Here is a 25946-nt window from a genome sequence, read left to right on the forward strand (position 1 = left end):
TTGAGTAACTTGTCAAGAATGATGCAGTAAATAGCAGAGCTGGGACCTGAATCCAGGCCACTTGTAATTTAAGGCAAAGCTCTTAACCCCTTTGCTCTTGGGGGACAGGCAGGCCTGCTTCTTTCTAGAGTATCATTGTACACCTCCCTCTGCTCACCTACCCCCTCTGCCTGCTCAGGATCAAGGTTGATCGGGTCCAGATGGTAGCAGGTACATCTAATGAGATGTGAGGGTATTACTCACAAGAAGCCAGGAGTGGCTGGGATAGAATCCCAGATTCACATCCCTGCACTTGAGATGTCAAGAGCAAATGTTATGGCCATGCATTAGAAACAAACACAACAACAAAGCCAGGGTTATCCTTGAACCCTTTCCAACTCCAGTCCATCCAACTGCTTCGGTCAATGCATGAGTTAGGTAAGCCAGGTAGGCCCCTGTAATGGCTCCTATCTTCCCTCTGGGTTTTTAGAACAAATAATTTAGTTTTTTTTTAAGTTTTCGATTTTTTTATCCCTTTAAAAAACTGATTTCATTGTATGCTTAAAAAGCTATCAGGAAGGAAGTGGATTTACTATTTTCATCTACCTATTTGCTTATCAAGCAAATATTTATTTAGCACATACTATGTACAAAATCTTGGGTTTTGCAGCAAAGATGAATATTTATTTCACTTAGGAGTTGAAAATGCGTGTTTCCTAGAACAACTAATAAAGGAATCCATAGTCAAAAGCCATACCGTTTACCTTAAGGATCCCTGGTGGCCATAAGTAATTGAGCCACCAGAACTCATATTAAAAGCTGCAGTAGATGCCCTGCCAGTTTTTGAAAGGGACTTCTCTGGGAATATTCAGCATGGGAACTTTACAGCTGGTTCCTCAAACTGCAGACAGATATTATGAGTCTTGCGCCTGCCATCAGGCCTCATAATACTTTAGGTTCCTATTAGGTTCTTTAACACACATATTCATATATGTTGCTAGCTTATGCTAGAGCAACATAGAGTAAGCAAGACATCCTCCTGTCTTCAGAACTAAACCAGCCCCTGTCCAGTCTTTTTCTAGAGAGTGCAGGGAGGAGCCTCTCAGACAGAGAGAAGCAGCTGACCAGGACTGCTCAGATCTGCCCTGGGCCCCTCACTCTGTTCTCACTGCCGACTGTGCCCGAGCTAAGTCATGCCTCTAGCCCCAGTGTCAATACAGTCCCTTCTCTTTGTGGCCCTGGGATTACTGACACAGCCAAACTCCAAAAATATCACTTCAAACACTTACTAGTAAGAGAGACTAAGAAGTAAATGCAAGAAGAGAGAGCAAATAAAAGAAGCATAAACATATCCAAGCTTTTAGAGAACCATGTCCAGTCTTACAGCATAACTACTCATGGACCAGGTTCATAAGCTCTGTCCCAATTGTTCTCAATCCTGAATGCACAATGGAAGTACCTAGAGAATTGTGTGTGTGTGTGTTTGATATGTTTCCTGGGCCTTACTCTCCAGTGGTTTTGGAACTTGGCTGACTATCCTACAGATGGCTAAACCACATTCCCTAAGACTGATTTGCTTGTTCAGAGGTGTGACCTAGGCATAGGTATTTTTAAAAGCTTCCAGGTAATCTAGTGTCCTGCCAGGTAGGGAACCACTGCCCTAGACCACATGAAACAGAATGAACATGGACACTATTTAATAAGCTTCCCAGTTATAGCTGACCGTATTTCTAAAGATGGTGCTATAGTACCTCCTAACCCTTGTGCTCTTCCACAACGTGTCCTTGACAATGCAGTCCTTTAAAGATGGAGTCTATAACATCATACTCAATAGTGAAAAACTAAGAGCTTTCCCCCTAAGATTGGGAACAAGACAAGGATGTCCACTCTCACCACTTTTATTCAACATAGAACTGGAAGTCCTAGCAATCAGACAAGAAAAAGGAATAAAAGGAAACCATATCAGTAAGGAAGAAGTAAAACTGTCACTCTTTGCAGACAACATGATATCTTACAGGGCACCTAGGTGGCTCAGTCAGTTAAGCATCTGCCTTTGGCTCAGGTCATGATCCCAGGTCCTGGGATCAAGCCCCGCATCAGGCTCCCGCTTGATGGAAAGTCTGATTCTTCCTCTCCCTCTGCCTGCCGCTCTCCTTGCTTGTGCGCGCTCTTTCTCTCTCTGTCAAATAAATAAATAAAATCTTTAAAAAAGAAAAGAAGGCACCTGGGTGGCTCAGATGGTTAAGCGTCTGCCTTCAGCTCAGGTCATGATCCCAGGGTCCTGGGTTCGAGTCCCACATTGGGCTCCCTGCTCCTTGGGAGCCTGCTTCTCCCTCTGCTTCTCTCTCTCTCCCTCTGTCTCTCATGAATAAATAAATAAAATCTTAAAAAATAAATAAAGAAAAAAAGAAAAAAGAAAAGAAAAGAAAGCCCTATAGACTCTACCAAAAACTACTAGAACTGATAAATGAATTCAGTAAGGTCACAGGATACAAAAATCAATGTATAGAAATATGTTGCATTTCTACACACTTATAATAAAGCAACAGAAAGAGAAATTAAGAAAACAATCCCATTTACAGTTGCACCAAAAATAATAAAGTACCTAGGGATAAACTTAACCAAGGAGGTGAAAGACCTATACTCTGGGGAGTATACCAAACTACCAAACTTGAAAACTATAAAACACTGATGAAAGAAATTGAAGATGACACAAATAGAAAGATATTCCATGCTCATGGATTAGAAGAACAAATTATGTTAAAATGTTCATACTACCCAAAGCAATCCATAAATTTAATGCAATCTTTATCAAAATACCAACAGCATTTTTCACAGAATTAGAATAATCCTAAAACTTGTATGGAATCATAAAAGATCCCCAATAGCCAAAACAATCTTGAAAAAGAAAGACAAAACTGGAGGTATCACAGTAGTAATCACAACAGTATGGCACTGGCACAAAAATAGACACATAGATCAAGAGAACAAGAGAGAAAGCCCAGAAACAAACCCACGATTATAATGGTCAATTAATCTTTGACAAAGGATGCAAGAATATGCAATGGGAAAAAGTCTCTTCAACAAATGGTATTGGGAAAACTGGACAGCAATATGCAGAAGATTGAAACTGGACCACTTTCTTATACCATACACAAAAATAAACTCAAAATGGATTAAAGACCTAAACGTGAGACCTGAAATCATAAAAATCCTAGAAGAGAGCACAGGCAGTAATTTCTATGACATCGGCCATAGCAACATTTTTCTAGATATGTCTCCTATGGCAAGGGAAAGAAAAGCAAAAATAAACTACTGGGATGACATCAAAATAGAAAGCTTCTGTGCAGTGAAGGAAACAATCAACAAAACTAAAAGGCAACCTACTGAATGGAAGAAGATTTTTGCAAATGACATATCTGGTACAGGGTTAATATCCAAAGTATATAAAGAACTTATGTAACTCAACCCACCCCCCAGTAATCCAATTACAAAATGAGCAGAAGACATGAACAGACATTTCTCTAAAGAAGACATCCGGATGGCCAACAGACACATGAAAAGACACTCAACATCACTCATCATCAGGGAAATGCAAATCAAAACTACAATGAGATATCACCTCATATCTGTCAGAATGGCTAAAATCAAAAACACAAGAAACAACAAGCGTTGGTGAGGATGTGGAGAAAAAGGAACACTTGTGCACTGTTGGTGGGAATACAAACTGGCACAGCCACTGGTGGAAAATGGTACGGAGGTTCCTCAAAAAGTTAAAAATAGAACTACCCTAAAAATAGATTACTATGATCCAGTAATCACATTACTGGGTATGCACCCAAAGAATACAAAAACACTACTTGGAAAGAATATATATATCCCTATGTTTATAGCAGCATTATTTACAAAAGCCAAACTATGCAGCCCAAGTGTCCATTGATACCTGAATGTATAAAGAAGATGTTATGTGTGTGTATAGATATACACACATATATATAATGAAATATTATTTAACCATAAAAAAGAATGAAATCTTGCCATTTGCAAAAACATGGATGGAGCTAGAGAGTATAATGATAAGTGAAATAAGTCAGTCAGAGAAAGACAAATACTGTATGATTTTATTCATATGTGAAATTTAAGAAAAAAAAAACAAATAAGCAAAGGGAAAAAAAAGAGAGACAGACAAACCAAGAAATAAACTCTTAACTATAGAGAACAAACTGATGGTTACCAGAGGGGAGGCGGGTGGGGAGATGGGTGAAATATAGGATGGAGATTAAGGAGTGCACTGGTTATGATGAGCACCGGGTGATGTATAGAATTGTTGAATCACTATATTATACACCTAAAACTAATATAACACTGTATGTTAACTATATTGGAATTAAACTAAAAAACTTAATAAAATCCCAAAATAAAAAATAAAATAGAGTCTAATTTCCCTCCCCTTTTGTCTGGGTGGGCATGTGTGCTTCAATTTATAAAGCATGGCAAAGCTAAGGCTATGTGACTTCTAAGGCTAGATCATAAAGGACATGCATTTCTCTCAGCTTTGGTTGGGATTGTGACGCAGTCCAGCAACCCTGAGACTATGTTGCCAGGGAAGCCATGTGTAGGCACTCAGGTCAATAGGTCCAGCCATCCCTACTACTGCACAGTGGGTAAAGTCATCTTGCGTCTTCCAAACCAGCACAGCCACTACCTGAATATCACTGAGGAACTGCCACAGGAGCCAAAGAACTACCAGCTAAGCTTTATGTAGATTCTGATCCACAAACCTCATGGATGTAACAAAATGGTGGTTGTTTTATATGACTAAGTTTGGGTGGATTTATTATACAGCATTATTAACCTGAATAGCAGTTGACTCTAAGGTGCAGCCAGGGTGAAGAACCAGCCTCTCATTCTGTGGCCATTTGCCTACATAATTATACCTGGTCTCCCCAAGCTAGTGCAAGAGCTCCTGCCTATATTTCAGGACTCCAAACTGGGCCTCTTATCTCTAGCCAATTGCTTCCTCATGGAACAGTCCCAGAGGCCCTACTCTCACCCAGTTCCAGGTCCTGCTGTATGTATGGGCAGGCCTCATCTATAGCTCATAGGCCACTTGTAGCAATCACCATTGGAATGACCCCTGAGTGTGGCAAAGGTCCCATATGTCACATATGCCATCGCAGTCCACACAGCCAGTATTTCCCATGGGCCCAAGCTTCACAATGATCAGCAGTATATCTATTCCTAATAAAGTAATACAGGAAAACAGAAACCAGATTTTTCCAAGTCTGAGTTCAGTGATGCTGAGACTTAGCAACTTGTAGACTCATTTTGAAGGGTTTTACCCTTCCTTTCAGAGGACTTTTCCACATACCTTTTCCCAAATACTTGCTGTTTCCTCTCAAACTGGTGGGAGATCTCTGGTACGGCACTGAGACTTACCTAGGAATTTATATTGCTCTTTCTAAGGGAAGGCGAATCTTGAAATCAGATGTAGACAATATGGAGGCCTCCTGGAGTTTGGGCCCAAGTATGCATTGTTTGTTAGAAAGGATTGAAAGGAGCTGAGCCACGTCTCCAGGTGTAACCAATCATGCCTGGGCTGCTGCTCTGTGGAGTTTAATTGTTTGTTTTTCCCTCACTTCCCCATTTCTCTTCCCTTCTAGACCTGATGCTGATAATCAGATTTCCAAGTTGGTCACGACTCCAGAAGTTTTACTGAGGTATGTGGTGATCTAAGCTTGTAGTCTTTGTTTCTTTCTTCATCAAAAAGCTCTGCAGTTAATGATCAACATTTTAGCAGCCACCTTATGAAATACGTGCTTCTGGAAGACAGCCTGTAATTGACAGGAGAGCTTGCTTGACAAAGGCCACAGATGTGGGCCTTTGCTAGCAACAATTGCAGTGACTTATCCTGTATGTCTTGAATAAAAGTTATATTTCAGTAAAACTTTATTTTATTTTTTAAAGGTTATTTATTTATTTGAGAGAGAGAGAGATCACACAAGTGAGGGGAGGCGCAGAGGGAGAGAATCTTCAAGCAGACTCCCCGCTGTGTGCAGAGCCCCATGCAGGCTCAATCTCACAACCCTGAGATCATGACCTGAGCCGAAACCAAGAGTCAGACACTCAACTGACTGAGCCACCCAGGTGCCCCAAAACTTTATTTTAAAACCACAAAATCAATGGTTTGACTTTTCATCCAGTCACCTAAAAAGTACTACATTATCCAGGAATAATGAACTTGCATTTCAGAGACCGAACATGATATTGTTAAGAGTTGGTTAGGGGAGTGAAAGGGTTTTAATGATTGCTTCTGATCTGTTCTTCTCTCAAAGCTGCTGCCAATAAGCTACTCCCTGAAGATACTAAAAGATCCTTTTCTGTTTTTAAAAGAACACGTTTTATCAAGAATTATTATGAATATTTGAAGAAGACCTTAGTGCAGGATCTCCATCTTTTTTTCTCTCTTTTTCCCCAGTAAAACATGCATTTCTATAATTAAAAGTCTAGTCACAAGAAAAAAGAACCTAAGATAGACCTTGTTGTGCCAGCAACTAGGCAAAAAGGTATAATACTCTTTTGAGCTCCTAAGGTTACTTCAGTTAAAGAATAAAACTGTCAGGTAACATTCACAGGATAATTAAGGTGTGATTCCTATTGTGAGTCTAACATTTTAAAAGTTAAAAAAAAGAAATCCTACATGGCTACCTGTTATTTCTCCAGGGATCACTCTGTCTCAGAAGCAATGTATACACATTGTTATAGGTTAAATATAGCTAAGAAACAGAGGCATCAGAATACATTTGACAAAGCCAGCTCCCTCATTTTCATTTAAAATTTTTTTTTCCATTGGAGATAACATCCATACAGAAAATGCCCATATCATAGGTGTCCAGCTGAATGAATTTTCCCAAACTGACACACCTGTTTCTCCAGTGCTCAGATTAAAACAAACAAACAAACAATATGAGGTGCCCCCAGAAGCCCCATTCTCTCACCCCAGGGGTAACCAAGATCCTAATTCTAACACCATTGATTAGTTTTGCCTGTTTTTGTACTTTCTATAAATGGAATCATACAGTATGTTCTCTTTTGTGTATGGCTTCTTTCACGCCATGTCATGTCTGTGAGATTCATCCATATTGCTGCATGTAGTTATAGATGGTTCATTCTCTTTGTTGGCGGGTATTCCATTGTGTGAATACACCACAATTTATCCATTCTACAGCTGATGGACGTTTGGGTAGCTTCCAATCTGGGGCTATTACAAAGAGCCAGCTGCAGGAGTTTTTACATAGCGCCCAGGATTCCTGCTCATTTGAGTGAATGCTTCATGGAGGTCTTTGAAACAGCACCGGCCCCCGAAATCCTGACAGCATTGTCCATCTTGTCCTTTGGCTGGCAGATGCAGACCTTAAAAGAGAAAGGCCACAGCTCCCCACCTGTGAAAACGGACTCTTGTTTTCATGAAAAAAAGTTTGTAAAGAAGACCAGCAACTGAGAACAGAAGTAAGTATTGTTTGCATTATCACAGAGGGTTGAGCAGCTGGCCACAGGGAATTTGGATTGTAGATAATAAGGTAACTTATCTTATTGAAACAGGATACAGGCTAACAATTCTTGAGCAAGGAATAGGGCATGCCCAGGGAAGTAGGAGATAGTATAAGCTGAGAGGCGAAATGCTGCCAAGAAAGCATAACTGAACCATCTCATCTCAATGGGGTACAAGTTTAAAACAAGGGCAAAAAGCCAAGATTCCTCGTAAACAAAATCACTAGCTTAACTCTTCCCTGAGAAAGCAGGGTTTGCATCTTGACTCTGAGTTGTTGCCCTGGGGATGCTGCCCAAACTCTCTACACAGTTCTGCTTCTCCTCTGAAAGGAGGGGGTGATCGCCGCACCCTTGCCTGGCTGTGAGGCTCAAGAAGACTCTGTGGGTTAAAGTCCTGGCAACATTGAGCAGATACTGATCCGATGCTGTGTTCTCTCTCAGCCCCCAAGTGCCGTGGTTTAGACAAAAGATCTAGAACGCATCGCTGAGAGCTCATTTGTTTAAATGGGCTAGAATGTGAATTGAAGGAAAGTCAGAAGATGAACGGCTTGTTCTTTTTTGAAAATGCAGAAGAGAACAAGTGAGAAGACTGTATCGCTGTCAGTGCAGAGCAGAAGAGTGAGCAGAGGAGGTCAGGGTGCTTCCAAGGAGGTGGATGAGAGCTGAGAGGCCAGATCAAGGGCAGGAGAGGGCTGTGCATGGAGCAGTTTGCTTTTTTATTCTGCTTGGCCTCACTCTGTGCATATCCAACCCTGGTTACTAAGAGAAAAGCTTCTATAGTTGTTTGTATCTTAAAATATTCTTGCCTGTCCAGACAAACCCATCATCTTAGGTACTCGATAACTTGGCTAGGTTGTCAAAGTAAGGCCTAAGGTTGCAACATTTAGGGTGGCTTCAGGCTGCCCCTGCCCAGAACTCTCTGTGTAGGCCCCAGGTTGGTGGCTCCAAGACAGTTTCATTTCTACTACAAGCGGTGATGACAAATTTGGATTTCAGGGTAAAAATACAAGGTAATCTTTGGAAATAAATGTCAGGCAACACAATGATGCTTTGAGGTCCTGGTGCGTAAAGTATCACAACTGCAGGACAGCTGTCTGTAGGCAGGTTTCCACCATGCCTGGAGACACCTCACTGACCTTTATCAGCAGGGCAACAGCCCCAGACCTGTAAGAGGCTGCAGGAGAGAAAGAGCAAGTGCTCTGGAGTCAAGCAGGAAAACCACTGCAGCTCAGTTGGTGTCCCACCCGAGCGTGGGCCTGAATGAAGCTCCTGTTGGAATCCCAGCCTCAGTCATGACACTTCACACTGAATCATGGATGTGATGTTTTCTGGTCCTCAGAGCTACTTATTTTATTCCAACAGGAAAGAGATGAAGCAGATATCATTATACCCATTTTATAAATAAGCTCAAGCAAACCCAGAATTAATAGATGATTGGCCAATGTATGAGGAACCATAAGCCATAGGTCCAGGTTTCCTGCACGTGCTCACCAAACCACACCTTCCAGGATGAATATCAATCTCTGATACAGGCATATATAGCCACCTTTCAGGTTTTACACAACCAGACCCTGGATTGAGGGGTCACAGATAGCAGTGTTGCTGAAGCCAGGATGGGGGGGCAGTTAGCTTGTTACTTCCTACCTAAGAATGTTAAGTGAACAGATTTATGAGAGATGCTTAGGTGGTAGAGACAACAGGAGTTGGTGACAAGCTGCTGGGGAAGAGGAAAATGAAGATGCCCCTAGGTTCCTGGTCTGTGGATCTGCATGGGTGTTGGCTCAATCACTGTGCCAACCAGTCCTGGAGGTCACCCTTGGTTACAGAGAATGACAAACTGGATTTCAGGAGTCATCAACTATTCCACGAACATAAAGTGTTATATGTGTCTGCACTCTATCAGATACAGACTCAGGTGAGGCTGGAGCAATTGGTAGGAGTAACTAATTCCCCCCAAGAGCTGATGGATCTGCTTAAAAATCATCCATGGCTTCCCACTGCATTTGGAATCAAATTTGAATTCCTGCTCACAGTCTCCAAAACCATACAGGAGCTGGCCTCTGCAGACCTCTCCACTTTATCTCCCCATTTTCCCTCTTACCTCCAGCTTGTTGTTTACCTCCAACCCCTTACCCTTTCAAGCTGGTTCCTATCTCAGGACCTGTGAATCTGAGGCAGGCCTGGAATCCTTGTCCTCAAAATCTTCAAATATCATCTCCTCAGAAAGGCCCTCCTCAACCAGCCTCTTGGGTCACTCTCTAGCCAATTTCCCTGGTATGTTTTTCTTCACAGCACTTAATGTTATAAGAAACTATGGAATTTGTCAGCATGCATGTTAACCATTATCCCCAACCACAGTTTAGGTTCAGTGTTAGAAGGCAACAGCTGAGCAAGAGAACTGGCCCAGGGTCATCTTGGTGGAGATGGAAAGAAGTGAGCAGATTTATTTAAGAAACGTTTAAAAGACAGAACTGACAGGATTTGTGGGCAAACTGGATAGGGAGAGTGAAGACCCCTTCTACATCTGCCTGGATGATTGTGCCAATCACTGAACTGGGCTGCCCCAGAAGAGGGCCAGTTGTGCATAAAAAACTATGAGTTGGGCTTCTCACTCACTGAGTTTGCAGTGCCTCTGAGGCATCCAGGATGTCCTACCAAGTGTGCAGCTCATACCTGGGTCTGGAGCTCAGCAGAGAGGTCTGAACTGGAGAAATGTGTTTGTGAGAGGCCTTTGTGTGGCTGGCAAGGGACACAGTGCTTGTGGGTGAGAGCCTGATAAGAATACAAGAGGGAGGCGGGAGGGGGCCTTAGAGCAAGCCTTGAGGAGCAAAGAGCTGAGGGAGTGAGCTTGTAAAGGAACCAGAGGGGGTGAAAAAGGAAAACGAGGTCACAGTGGCTGGAGATGGAAGAGTATGCTGGGGTGTGGGTAGACTTCCTTGGCTCCCAAGCTGGACTCCTTGGGAGGGCTACCTCCAGCGCTGTCAGCCAGTGCCTGATACATAGATGTGTGTTGAACTGGATATCCAGGCTTTCTAAGTGATCTACTCACAGCCTTTACAAGAGCTAATTCACTTAGGCCTCACAAGGTCCCTATCCATTACTCTCCCCCATTCCTCAGAGAAGGAACCAAGGTACACAGAGGCTAAATGACCTGCCCAGGTCACACAGCCAGTGAGTCTCGGGATTCAAACCCAGAGTCGGTGGTCTTTATCACCACATACACTAACACCCTCTCTCATTTTTTCTAGGCTCCTCTTTTGATAGCACTGATATAATATCAGATAATTTGCAATAGCCAAAATTCAACTTTAGTAACAAAAACATTAGTTCTGAATGCAAACATAAGGTATGGGCCAGTATCCTCTTAAGCATTTGGTTAAGATAATGATGAAATCTTGACTCTTTCCCCTCCTTCCTCTATCTCCCTAAAGAATTGCTTTGTCACCTTCAGAGGGAGTTCACAGCTCTAGGAGGTTTTAAAGAAGCTTCTGAGATCAGGATCCATACGTAGGGACCCTGGGCCATTCAGGCCTTCCCCTCCCTCCTGGTTGTGGCAGGAACACCAGAGCTAGAGTACACTGGAGCCACTGATGGTGAAATCAGCTTGGCCAGCCTGTGCTGCTGCAGACATTAGTGCAGGGCACCTTTCCACATCAGCTGAGCTTCTTGACCAGGGTCTAATTTGGCCCTGCTTCAGTTATGACCTGAGTAAGAAGATGGTCTAAGTAGAGAGTATCTCAATGATTTTGTATGACCTTGAGAGTTCCTCTTCTTAACAAGCTGCCCCCTCATCATCACTCAAATCATGCTTCCTTCCCTTTAATGTTGATAACCAACATTTCTTTGTTGCCATTGCCCTCACAATTTCAGAGTCTCTTTAAAAGTTTGAAAACCAATAAATATTTGCTGGCCAGTGTGAGGGCAACACTATCAGGCATTTGAGTTGTGAGATGATTTATTTTTAAATGTTACTTTGTAAAGGTTACCTTGTCAACATAATTTTAAAAAAATATTTAGTTTCAAAAAAAAAGTTTGAAAACCTGCATTTTAAATGAAAAAAAAAATATTGATATGCAACCACTCATGTCTTTCACAAGACTAAACAAGGCACCTGGGTGGCTCAGATGGTTAAGCGACTGCCTTTGCTCGGCTCAGGTCATGATCCTGGAGTCCGGGGATCGAGGCCTGCATCAGGCTCCCTGCTCAGCAGGGAGTCTGCTTCTCCCTCTGACCCTTCCCCCTCTCATGCTCTCTATCTCTCATTCTCTCTCTCTCAAATAAATAAATAAAATCTTAAAAAAAAAAAAAAGACTAAACAGTAGTTTCTCTTTGGCTTCACAGAATCCCAGAGCAGCCAATCTGAGGATATACGTTAGTCACTTTGTATCCAAATAACACTGTATGATTTGGTGAAAAGCCATGTGTTTACTGTCATGAAATACAATGTGTCGAAAACATCAAATTGCTATTGTGCAGGCTCTTCTAATAGCCTATCAGAACTTCCTGCACTTCAAACATGACACACTTAAGGGCAGAACTTCCTATTTTAAAAAACCACATAAACTCTCCCCCCCGTTCCCCTTCCAGCCCTTTAGCAATCTGATTATGTAGTACTTTTCTTTTCTTTCTTTTTTTTAAGATTATTTATTTATTTATTTGACAGAGAGAGAGACAGCGAGAGGGAATATAAGCAGGGGGAGTGGGAGAGGGAGAAGCAGGCTTCCCGATGAGCAGGGAGCCCAATGCAGGACTCAATCCCAGGACCCCAGGATCATGACCTGAGCCGAGGGCAGATGCTCAACGACTGAGCCACCCAGATGCCCCTGTATTACTTTTATTTTCTCGCTGCTATTGCCACCTTACCATCAAATATTACCAAGCTCTAAGAAATGCATTGGAATATTCACTTCTGTTATTTTTCCTTGCTTTTAAGTTCATACATTCAGTATCTTCCCCAATGTGGCTCATTGCAATCATGATCTATCTGGAAAATATATTATTGCTCCATGACCAGAACTCAGAGGGAAACATGTTTGCCTTTGCATTGATGTGATTATTATGTGGATTTTGTAGTTTAAAAAGAAAACAACTAGATTCTGCAATGGCATTCTTTGTAGAAATCTGACCTTTGATGGGGCTGACTAATCTCAGCAACCAATTAATCTCACACTGATTACTCTGCTCATTCACTCTCAGCAAATTGTAAGCAAAACTTCCAAGAAGAATGACTGACCCTCTCACCTGGGCCCAGCCTGGCTTTCCACCCTTCCTTTGGATTTATGTGCTTGATGATGATTCTCAAGTACAAGTCTGATTTGATCACCCCTGCTCTCATAGTATCAGTCTGAAGGGCTGTGAAAGCAGAGGGCCTGGACTCACATTCTTGCTCTATAGTCAGTCATCTAAACCAGACACTTTTGTGGAGAGGCTTCCTTGACTTCTCCCTCTCCTCCATCTGTGACCCCAGCCCATCCCTGCTGCCCCAGACACTCTATCACCAAGTCCTGTCAGTTCTGCCTCTTAAATATTACTCAACTCTACCTGCTTCTATTCCTGGCTGTCACACCCTGGCTCAGCCTCCAACACTCTTAGCCTCATAATAGTCTCTGAAGTGGTCTCCCTGCCTCCAAATATGGGGTCAATCCATATAAGAGCTCTTTTAAAATTGCAGAATTGACTACAGCACCCTATCTCCTTTTTACCCTGAAGCCCAGCTCCATGACATGACCCTGGCTCTGCTGCCTTTCCAGGCTTGTCTCCCTCACGTCCACCGTCTCAGACAGCCATCTCACACAGCTTGAGACCAGCACATATACTGTGTTAGTTCACTTCCTCTCAGGATGCCTCTTGACATTTTTTCGGAGGGACCTCTCTCTGTCCCTCTTTGCCCAATTCCTGATTATCCCCAGTGCAGAGTGTATGGCTTCTAGAAGCCTGCTCTGCATCCGTGCCCTGCACCCCATCTTATATATTTCTGCAGGTCCAACAAATGGCTGTCTCTGGAGCTCGCTGAACATTCAACACTTGATGGAATTTCTCTGAGTCTGCCTTCTCTGCCAGCCCAATGTCTTTGTGGGTAGAGACTTTTTTTTTTTTTTTTTCTGTATCTCCTGCTCAGTACAGAATCTGTCATAAAGTAGGCATTCAGTAAATATTTGTTGGCTGGTGATGGGGTTGGGGTTCAAGGCATTACTTAGGGTACTGGACTTCCATCTATATCCCATAAAAAGTTCCATTTAGGTTTCCCCAAATATTTGATTCAAATTTTATTTTTAAAAGTGTTAAATTATTTTTCATACTTCAGCATAGTAGATTCACATAAGTTATTTACAAACATGTGACAAACTGCAGATCAACAGGCTAAGTATGTTGCAAAGATAAATCATTTTTGTAAAGACTCTGAATAAATCTTCTGTCATTTGCTGGTACCTTAAATTCCAAGGTTATAAGGCTGTTATTTTTAAAACTGTTTCAGTTTACAATCATTTATCTGTGTGAATTAGGAATTTCTTATTACAATGTGACCAAAGCAAATGGCAGAAATAAACTAAAGCCCGAAGCTGGTATCAGATTGTAATGGTTCCCCATAACCACAATTTCTTTTTTTTTTAAGATTATATTTTTAACTATCTCTACACCAAACGTGGGACTCGAACTTTCAACCCCAAGATCAAGAGTCACACCCTCCACCAATGGAGCCAACCAGGCGTCACCATCACCACAATTTCTATTTTTTTTCCATTTATTAAAGTAACCTATAATTCTCATGTGCGAGTACAATAAGTTTGAAGTTATAAAGGAGATGTATACTGATGAAATGTACTGTTAGCCCCCTGATATTTTAGGGATTTCTCTAAGATGTTTGAAATATGCGCCTGGCCATTTCTTTAAAAGTTTGAAAACTACTGGCCAAGGGGAAGCAGGGTCCTGAGGCTGAGGCTGCCCAGAGATTTAGCACTCAGTTCCCGAGAAAACAAGGCAACTTTTAGGCACTGGGCCTGGGAGGGCAATGGTAGAACTAGGGAGCTGGGAAGAACATTTCTGAGTTTTGTAAGGAACAGGGGAGAGCAGGAAGCAGCTCTGTGTCCCCCCTTCACATCAAGGATCCAAAGGTCTGCAGGTCAGTCCCATTGCCTACTTCACAATAGGGTCCTCTCTGCTCTGCTGGTGGGAAAGTCCTGGAGGAACAGATTCTCATGCACCTGTGTGCTAGTGTCTGGATGGAGAGTCCCTGTCCCTGCAAATCTGCAAGGGGAATTCTGAAGGGACAGAAGTGAGGGGAAATAGGCCTCAGGCTTTTTACAGGAACCTGGAAGAGCTAAACAGGGAGGCACAGTCCAGGGGCTGTCAGTATTAGGGGCAGCACAAAGGTCCCTTCCTTCTCCTTCCTCCAGATAGCGTGTCAAGCCAGTGGTATGGGTTAGCTGTCCAACTGGGCTTTGTGTGCCCTTCCCCTGGTCCCTGCGAGTTTCCTTCTAACTCATTTAACAGATGTAAATTGGGTACAACATGCTGTGCCGAGTCTTCCTTTCTGGGGTTTCTATAACCATGCTTGCTCAGGGCTCCCTAAATCCCACCCTGAATAAATCTTCTCCCTGATTCTGTTTTCCCCTCAACCTACTGTCCTATCTCATCCCCTGCCTTTCATACTGAAACTTTTGAAAATAAGGATTCTCTGCCCATAGACCATCATGTCACACTCCCCCAACCCCACTGTACCTGGTTTTCCCCTGCTGCACGAACGGTATCATTCCCTCAAAGGTCATTGGTGACTTCCTTATGCTAAAATCCAGTACCTTCCTGTAAGGCCTGCATCCTCACTGAGAACCCGCAACCACTCCTTGAGATACCCTTTGCTTTTGTGACTTTGCTTCCCGCTCTCCCTCCACCTCCTTGACCACTTCTAGCTTGTCTCCAAGGACTTCAATACCTCTTCTTGTTCTTCTCAAGGAAGATGGTTATGTTTGCCAGGGCTGCTGTAACAAGGTATGACAGACTTGGGGGATGAAAAAACAGAAATTTATTTTCTCACAGCCTCGGAGGATGGGGTCTAAGAACAGATGTTGGCAGTGCGGGTTCTCCCCAGGCCTCCTTCTTTCCTTGGCATGGCCATGGTCGTCTTCTTGCCATGTCCTTGCAGGTTCCCTCCTCTGTGTTTTTCTGGCCCCTAATCTCTTCTTAGGAGGACCAGTGTTACTGGATTAGGTCCTACCCTGATGACCTCATTTTAACTCAGTTGCCTCTGAAAGGCTCTGACTTCAAATATAGTCACATTCTGAGGTACTGGGGGGTCAGGACTTCAACACACAAATGCTGGGGAGAAACACAATTTAACCCACAGCAAAAGTCTTCCAGATAAGGTTCTTGACCATTTTAAATGCTTCTTTCCTACATCCATTTCTAAAGCTTCATATGTTATTATTCAGTGAATGCTTTTATCAATTTCATTTTTAATTAAAAAATGTATCTCATTAAAATAAAGTGGAACAATCCTTTAGTGTTTGAAGAAAAGGTTAATAAGAGGATATGATTTGGGACACCTGGGTGGCTCAGTCGTTAAGCATCTGCTTTCAGCTCAGGTCATGATCCCAGGGTCCTGGGATCGAGCCCCACATTGGGCTCCCTGCTCAGCAGGGAGCCTGCTTCTCCCTCTGCCCACTGCTCCCCCTGCTTGTGCTCTCTCTCTGACAAATAAATAAATAAAATCTTTCAAAAAAAATAAGAGGATATGATTTTCAAGTAAATACCTATATTTCAAAGTTGTTTGCTGAGCTCTGAGATCAAATTCCCACCAAGTTTCCAGATACCTCCCCTTGATGGCTGGTATGTCACACACGGTGTTCTCTCCACAAATGCCATTCTCACTCCTTACCCCTCATCTGTTGGCCAAAATTCCCCAAGACTTTTTCAACGACTTCTCTCCCCTGCTTCACCCCACACCCAAACATTTTGTCCATTCTGTTTGTCCCTCCTCAACACTGGTTATGTACTTTTTGAGACCCAGTTCAAAATTTATAGGGCTCTTTGTTCAAAATCTATCCAGAGTTTCAAGACAGTGACAGTAGAGCATTAAACCAAGCACAGGGTCCTCAGAGCATGGTCCTATGTGACTGTGAGGGTCGCATGTCCTTGAAGCTGGCCCTGCCCCTCCGTTATCCCTCCCACATCACCGGGCACTCCACTCCCACTGATGCCTTGGATTTCCACACTGGCCATCCATCTCACCTTCCCCATCCCACCCCATCTGCCCGATAACTCCTACTCTACGACATCTGCACCGGGTATCCTCTGCTCAAAGCCTTTGGTATTTCCTCATTTCCTACTAAACTGGGCACAGCCCCTTCAGGCCAGCATGTTAGGCCCTGACTTCCTGACTTGACTCCTACTCATGCCTGCCTGACACAAAGCTTGAGGCAAGTGTTCTAGTCAGTCTTCTCCGACTGTTCTCCATATAGCTCGATCTCCAATCCTTGTGTTTCTGAAATCCTACCTTCTCCATCTGTGACATCAGAACCACTCCGAAGATTAAGACCTACCTCTTTCAAGAAGTGTTTTCTGGGTCTGGTCTCTTCTTTCTGGTTAGCCCCACATGTTCAGGTGTGTGGTAAGCACTTACTGCACATTGCTCCTTGCCAAGGGCTTGTGTGCTTTTATCCTTTAAACCTCCCATACCCCCAGAGGCAGGTTCTATCACTATGCCCTGGGGGGGCTTAGAGAGGCTGGCTGTGTTGTACAAGGTCACTTGCATGGTGGTGGACCAGGGTTCAAACCCAACAGTCTGGCTCAGAGTCTGTGCCTGTCTTGTGACTGGTGTGGCTGGTATTTGAGTATTCCTTCTATATTCACACTAGACAATGAGCCCTTTGAAGAAAACAGATCTTTTTCATCTTCATTTTCCTTAAGGCACTTCCTTTGTCTCCACGTTCAGCCCATGTTGTTTATGTGATGGAGCAGGAAGTTTTGAAACACTGGGTTAGCCCAGGAAGATGCAATGACCAAATATATTACCTTACATTTCCAAATATTCAGCCAATTAAGGATTCTTTGGAGTGACAACGACCCTTTTCAAAAGCAATGTACTTTGGGGACCATTCAGGAAATATATATTTGCCAATCACACTTAACTTATGAATTGGTAGATTCAACTCTGCATTGGCCTGCCTTCCTTCCTTCTAACTGAGAGTCATCTGAGGGGATCTTTGATTGGATGGAGGCAGTCCAGCTCCCCCACCTTCACTCTGTTGTTTGGTTTTGTATTAACCTATGCCTCCACCTCAAATTCCCCGACTGCTGGCGAGGTTTTCAGAGGGGAAGGGAGGAAGCAGGATTTCTTAGTCTCCCACCATTCCTTTTCTTCTAAGTGGCAATGAGGGAGCCCGCTTCTTTCAGAACTTCTGTAGGGTCCAAATGCATGTGGTTCTTTTCTCTCCCTTTCCTGCCCAAGAACCAGTGATGCACAGTGAAAATTGAGGGAGGTTTTAGAGAGAGGGACACATGGTCAGCAAAAAAAGAACAAGGGAAAAAACAGATTACAAAGCAGTATGTGTAATAGGATCCCATTCTTATATTTTTATATTTAAATAAATGTGGTTGTTACACTTTACCCATAGACATTTGAGAAAATATGTTTTGTAAAAAGGAAGACATACCTGGGTGGCTCAGTCGGCTGAGTGTCCAACTCTTGATTTTGGCTCAGTTCGTGATCTCAGGGTCTTGAGACTCAGCCCTGTGTTGGGATCTGTGCTCAGTGTGAAGTCTGCTCATCCCTCTCGCTCTGCTCCTCCCCCCACTTGCATGCTCTCTCTCTAAAATAAATAAAATATTTTAAAAATAATAAATAAATATAAATACATAAATACATAAATACATACATACATACATACATACATACATACATAAATAAATAAATAAAAGAAAGAAAGAAAGAAAGAAGACATACTTTCCAAAGATAATCACCAAAATGTTTTCAGTGGTTGTACCGGAGTAGTGAGTCTTGGATGCAACTGTCTTAGTTTTTTAAAAATGTATTTTAGAGGCACCTGGCTGGCTCAGACAGTATAGCACATGACCCTTAATCTCAAGGTCTGAGTTCAAGCCCCAAGTTGGGCATGGAGCCTACTTAAAAAATAAAGAAAAACTGTTTTAAAATTTTTTCTACGGTTAAGTGTTACTTGGGATGTATGTGTTTTCTATTGAGTTGGAACTTTAGAAGCATGTGACAAGTAGCCTTCACTCTTGTGCCCAACTCCTCACCTCACACAATTCCCACTCTGGATACTATTGGGAGAAACAGGAGGAACTAGATGCCACCCAGGGTCCTTTGCTTGTGGTCTACAGGCATGTGAGTGCCTTCCCTGGGCAGAAACTTGGTCAGAAACATACCACTTCCCCTTCGAGTGGGAATTCCAGGGCTAAGGTGGTGATGTGATTTGACCCAAGAGGGTGTAACAAGCCTGGACAAAAAGGGAATTGAGCAGAGCTCTCCTGATTCACCATCTTGTATGTTCACCACAGTGCTCTACTTCCTGGGGTTGCTTTTTGCCACACTTGGGGCCGGGTGTCAGCCCAGAGCTCACTAGTGGTTCCCTTCTTGGGACAATGTGAGGTAGGGACAGGGAATGGTGCCTCATACGGGGCCCTTCCACCCTGCCAGCTGATGCCCCCTCTCTGTTCCTCTTGCCCCTCTACTTCAAAAGTGCATTGCCTGCCCTGTTCCTAACCTCTTCTCAACCTACTGCAACTTGCCCACCACAAGCTAGTATGTTGTTGGCATTCTAGAAACGCTGGTTGAGTGACCAGATCCTCACATGCTCTCTACTCTAACCCGATTCCATGTTGCCCTCACCTCTGCTTAGACACAGATCTCTTAGTAACTCTAGCCCCCTCTCACCCCTTTGCTGGAAATCCAGTCTAAGGGAACAGAAAGAATATCACTTCAAACAATACCTTATTTCTCTACCTCAACATTCCCCAGCTTCAGATAAAAGGAATGGGGGAGAAAATGCATGAACACAATGGAATCAAGCCAAGAATGTCTGAAAAGTGGGGCACCGTGTCCTATCTGTCCCTGACAACACCATCAGAACTGAAACCTGACTGGGTCCATTCTCTTGCCACTCATCTGGCCTGGACTCCTCTCCCTCCCACTGGCTCTGTCCCGCCCTTCTCCATAAAGCCTTCTCAGCCCATGTGAGCCCACAAAAGCTACTTGTGACAGTGCTTTATTATGAATTCACTGTTCATCTGTTTATATCTTATCTCCTCCCAGATACAAAGCTCTTTAAGGACTGAAATCGTATTTCTGGATATAGCAAAGTGCCCTGGTCTTGGGACTGAGATCTGGGCAAAACGCCTGGCTCAACCCCGTGCTGGTTATAAGACCACAGGTAAGTTGCTTGAATTGCTTCGAGGCTTGGTTATCTCATCTGTCAGGCAATAATAATCTCTACCTCATAGGACTGGTGAAAAGATGAAATGAGACAATACATCTAAGAGTTCTGGTAATTTATTTTTTTTATTTTTTTTAAAGATTTTATTTATTTATTTGAGAGAGAGAGAATGAGACACAGAGAGCACAAGAGGAAAGAGGGTCAGAGGGAGAAGCAGACTCCCCGCTGAGCAGGGAGCCCGACGTGGGACTCGATCCCGGGACTCCAGGACCATGACCTGAGCCGAAGTCAGTCGTTCAACCGACTGAGCCACCCAGGCGCCCAGAGTTCTGGTAATTTAGTTATTTTCCCAACATTTAACATCTTGCCATCCTTCCCAATACCTAGTGCAAGGCCTTTCATGTAAATGTTCAATAAACATTTTACTGACTGATTGATAGAGGGTGAGTTACACTCCATTCCTTCCTGAATCTCCTCTGTGTATCTCAGAGGGTTGGCCCATAGGAATATACTATACTATACTTGGATAGCCACAAGAAATTAGAGGTGAGGGGCGCCTGGGTGGCTCAGTCATTAAGCAGTCTGACTTCAGCTCTGGTCATGGTCCCAGGATCCTAGGATCGAGCCCCGCATCAGGCTCCCTGCTCAGCGGGGAGCCTGCTTCTCCCTCTCCCACTCCCCCTGCTTGTGTCCCTTCTCTCACTGTGTCTCTCTCTGTCAAATGAATAAATAAAATCTTAAAAAAAAAAAGAAATTAGAGGTAAGTATTATGGATTTTTATTTCAAAATCCATCTATAAAATAGTCTAAGTATCTTTTTGTTTCATAAGTTTCCTACACCCAGAGAAAAATAACATATTTGAGAAAAAGTCTATGCCAACCAGTCCTAATGGAGTAGGACTTCTATGAGCAATTAGTATTCTCTTCCACAAAAGAGCTTTAATGTGATCTATCCATTAGAAAGTAGGTGTAAGGGTCAGGGATTTGGCCAGAAATAAATGGTATACTTAAAAGGGGTAACTAAAGGGCGCCTGGGTGGCTCAGTTGGTTAAGCGACTGCCTTCGGCTCAGGTCATGATCCTGGAGTCCCGGGATCGAGTCCCACGTCGGGCTCCCTGCTCAGCGGGGAGTCTGCTTCTCCTTCTCACCCTCCTCCCTCTCATGCTCTCTGTCTCTCATTCTCTCTCTCAAATAAATAAATAAATAAATCTTTTAAAAAAAAGGGGTAACTAAAAAGTTTTTGTTATTTTTTTTGTTTGGTTGTTCGATTTTTTTTTTTTTTTTTACAAAGGGTTGTGAGAGACCAAAAAGGAATGGTGAAATATTCCGTGTTACAACAATGGGGATCTTATGTTCTCCTAGATCTAAAGGTGCAAAGGGAAGGAGAGGTTACTGGTAACAGAAAGAGCTACCCATTACAGAAGGCCACCTGACATATGCTGAGGTCTCCACTAGAGGAACACAGATCTGCAGAAAGGGAGCTGGTGGAACCAATACCCCAACTTTCCTTTCAGCCTGTCCTCCAATATCCTACTGGGGCTTCAACCCAGCCAAAAGCCAAAGGGCAAGGGGCTATGTTGGTAGCCCATTGAGGTTAGCCCCCTGAACACAGAGTTGGGTGGATAGTGGATCTTAAAGGCAAATTGAGAATATCCAGCATGATAGGAAAAGAGAAAGAGAAGTCAAGGGAAATTACAGTAAATAAAAATAACAACAATGGATATTAAAAATAAATCCAAATAACTAATTTTAGTAATCACAATAAATGTAAATAGATGAAAGAGATTCTTAGATTGGAAAAGCAAAAAGACAGTCCACCACAATTTCGATTTAAAGGAGACATATCTTGTAACCTATAATGGTAGAAACATTAGATTGGCAACAGACCTATCCACAGAGACCTGGCAGGCCAGAAAGGACTGGCATGATATCTTCAGAGCACTAAACGAGAAAAATATGCAGCCAAGAATACTATATCCAGCTAGGCTCTCATTGAAAATAGAAGGAGAGATAAAAAGCTTCCAGGACAAACAAAAACTAAAGGAATTTGCAAACATGAAACCAGCCCTCCAAGAAATATTGAAAGGGGTCCTCTAAGCAGAGAGAGCCTAAAAGCAGCATAGACCAGAAAGGAACACAGACAATATACAGTCACAGTCACCTTACAGGCAATACAATGGCACTAAATTCATATCTTTCAATAATTACCCTGAATGTAAATGGGCTAAATGCCCCAATTAAAAGACACAGGCTATCAGACTGGATTAAAAAACAAGACCCGTCGATATGCTGTCTGCAAGAGACTCATTTTAGACACAAAGACACCCTAGATTGAAAGTGAGGGGGTGGAAAACCATTTACCATGCTAATGGACACCAAAAGAAAGCTGGGGTGGCAATCCTTCTATCAGACAAATTAGATTGTAAACCAAAGACTGTAGTAAGAGATGAGGAAGGACACTATATCCTACTTAAAGGGTCTATCCAACAAGAAGATCTAACAATTGTAAATATCTATGCCCCTAACATGGGAGCAGTCAATTACATAAGCCAATTAATAACAAAAGCAAAGAAACACATCGACAACAATACAATAATAGTGGGGGACTTTAACACCCCCCTGACTGAAATGGATAGATCATCTAAGCAAAAGATCAACAAGGAAATAAAGACTTTAAATGACACACTGGACCAAATGGACTTCACAGACATATTCAGAACATTCCATCCCAAAGCAATGGAATACACATTCTTCTCTAGTGCCTATGGAACATTCTCCAGAATAGATCACATCCTAGGTCACAAATCAGGTCTCAACCGGTACCAAAAGACTGGGATTATTCCCTGCATATTTTCAGACCACAATGCTTTGAAACTAGAACTCAATCACAAGAGGAAAGTCAGAAAGAACTCAAATACATGGAGGCTAAAGAGCATCCTACTGAAGAATGAATGGGTCAACCAGGAAATTAAAGAAGAATTTAAAAAATTCATGGAAACCAATGAAAATGAAAACACAAAATCTTTGGGATGCAGCAAAGGCAGTCCTAAGAGGAAAGTATATAGCAATACAAGCCTTTCTCAAGAAACAAGAAAGGTCTCAAGTACACAACCTAACCCTACACCTAAAGGAGCTGGAGAAAAAACAGCAAATAAGGCCTAAACCCAGCAGGAGAAGAGAAATAATAAAGATCAGAGCAGAAATCAATGAAATAGAAACCAAAAGAACAGTAGAACAGATCAACGAAACTAGGAGCTGGTTCTTTGAAAGAATTAACATGGATAAACCCCTGGCCAGACTTATCAAAAAGAAAAGAGAAATGACCCAAATCAACAAAAGCATGAATGAAAGAGGAGAGATCACAACCAACACGAAAGAAATACAAACAATTATAAGAACATAGTATGAGCAACTATATGCCAGCAAATTCGATAACCTGGAAGGAATGGATGCATTCCTAGAGATGTATCAACTACCAAAACTGGACCAGGAAGAAATAGAAAACCTGAACAGACCTATAACCACTAAGGAAATTGAAGCAGTCATCCAAAATCTCCCAACAAACAAAAGCCCAGGGCCAGATGGCTTCCCAGGGGAATTCTACCAAACATTTAAAGAGGAATTAATACCTATTCTCCTGAAACTGTTCCAAAAAATAGAAATGGAAGGAAAACTTCCAAACTCATTTTATGAGGCCACCATTACCTTGATCTCCAAACCAGACAAAGACCCCATCAAAAAGGAGAATTACAGACCAATATCCTTGATGAACATGGATGCAAAAATTCTCACCAAAATACTAGCCAATAGGATCCAACAGTACATTAAAAGGATTATTCACCATGACCAAGTGGGATTTATCCCTGGGCTGCAAGGTTGGCTCAACATCCACAAATCAATCAACGTGATACAATATATTAACAAAAGAAAGAACAAGATTCATATGATCCTCTCAATAGATGCAGAAAAAGCATTTGACAAAGTACAGCATCCTTTCTTGATCAAAACTCTTCAGAGTATAGGGATAGAGGGTACCTACCTCAATATCATAAAAGCCATCTATGAGAAACCTACAGCAAATATCATTCTCAATGGGGAAAAGCTGAGAGCTTTCCCCCTAAGGTCAGGAACGTGACAGGGATGTCCACTATCACCACTGCTATTCAACATAGTATTAGAAGTCCTAGCCACAGCAATCAGACAACAAAAAGAAATCAAAGGCATCCAAATCGGCAAAGAGGAAGTCAAACTCTCACTCTTTGCAGATGATATGATACTGTATGTGGAATACCCAAAAGACTCCACCCCAAAACTGCTAGAACTCATACAGGAATTCAGTCAAGTGGCAGGATATAAAATCAATGCACAGAAATCGGTGGCATTCCTATACACCAACAACAAGACAGAAGAGAGAGAAATTAAGGAGTCTATCCCATTTACAATGGCACCCAAAACCATAAGATACCTAGCAATAAATCTAACCAAAGAGGCAAAGGCTCTGTACTCAGAAAACTATAAAGTACTCATGAAAGAAATTGAGGAAGACACAAAGAAATGGAAAAACGTTCCATGCTCTTGGATTGGAAGAACAAATATTGTGAAGATGTCAATGCTACCTAGAGCAATCTACACATTCAATGCAATCCCCATCAAAATATGATGATATTTTCAAAGAAATGGAACAAATCATCCTAAAATTTATATGAAACCAGAAAAGACCCCGAATAGCCAGACGAATATTGAAAAAGAAAAGCAAAGATGGCAGCATCACAATTCCGGACTTCCAGCTCTATTACAAAGCTGTCATCCTCAAGACAGTATGGTACTGGCACAAAAACAGACACATAGATCAATGGAACAGAATAGAGAGCCCAGAAATGGACCCTCAACTCCTCTATGGTCGACTCATCTTTGACAAAGCAGGAAAGAATGTCCAATGGAAAAAAGACAGTCTCCTCAACAAATGGGAAACAGTTGGGAAAATTGGACAGCCACATGCAGAAGAATGAAACTGGACCATTTCCTTACACCACACACCAAAATAGACTCCAAATCGTTGAAAGACCTCAATGTGAGACAGGAGTCCATCAAAATCCTAAAGGAGATCACAGGCAGCAACCTTTCGATCTCAGCCGCAGGAACTTCTTCCTAGAAACATCGCCAAGGCAAGGGAAGCAAGGGCAAAAAGGAACTATTGGGATTTCATCAAGATAAAAAGCTTTTGCACAGCAAAAGAAACAGTCTACAAAACCAAAGACAAACGACAGAATGGGAGAAGATATTTGCAAATGACATACCAGATAAAGGGCTAGTATCCAAAATCTATAAAGAACTTCTCAAACTCAACACCCAAAGAACAAATAATCCAGTCAAGAAATGGGCAGAAGACATGAACAGACATTTTTCCAAAGAAGACATCCAGATGGCCAACAGACACATGAAAAAGTGCTCAACATCGCTCGGCATCAGGGAAATCCAAATCAATACCTCAATGAGATACCACCTCACACTAGTCAAAATGGCTAAATTTCACAAGTCAGCAAACGACAGGTGTTGGCGGGGATGTGGAGAAAGGGGAACCCTCCTACACTGTTGGTGGGAATGCAAGCTGGTGCAACCACTCTGGAAAACAGTATGGAGGTTCCTCAAAAAGCTTAAAATAGAGCTACCATACGATCCAGCAATGGTACTACTGGGTATTTACCACAAAGTTACAAATGTAGGGATCCAAAGGGGTACATGCACCCCAATGTTTATAGCAGCAATGTCCACAATAGCGAAACTGTGGAAAGAGCCAAGGTGTCCATCGACAGATGAATGGATAAAGAAGATATGGTGTGTATAGACAATGGAATATTATGCAGCCATCAAAAGGAATGAGATCTTACCATTTGCAACGACATGGATGGAACTGGAGGGTATTATGCTGAGTGAAATAAGTCAATCAGAGAAAGACATGTATCATATGGCATCATTGATATGAGGAATTCTTAATCTCAGGAAACAAACTGAGGGTTGCTGGAGTGGT

The 25946-nt window shown here is 42.5% G+C and overlaps 1 protein-coding gene across 3 annotated transcripts in view; it reads right to left on the minus strand.

Annotated features, from left to right (window-relative positions):
• RFX8 (regulatory factor X8) overlaps positions 1 to 25946 on the minus strand; it is a 255588-nt gene that overhangs the window by 184104 nt on the left and 45538 nt on the right. For all 3 annotated transcript variants that reach the window (XM_073897873.1, XM_073897874.1, XM_073897872.1), the window contains one exon: positions 18180 to 18335. The gene's annotated coding sequence lies outside the window, so the exon portion shown is untranslated. The remainder of the gene's footprint in view (positions 1 to 18179; positions 18336 to 25946) is intronic.

The sequence above is a fragment of the Callorhinus ursinus genome, unplaced genomic scaffold (assembly GCF_003265705.2).
Source record: "Callorhinus ursinus isolate GAN/ISIS: 27379988/994484 unplaced genomic scaffold, GSC_fseal_2.0 scaffold10, whole genome shotgun sequence".
Lineage (NCBI taxonomy): Eukaryota > Metazoa > Chordata > Mammalia > Carnivora > Otariidae > Callorhinus > Callorhinus ursinus.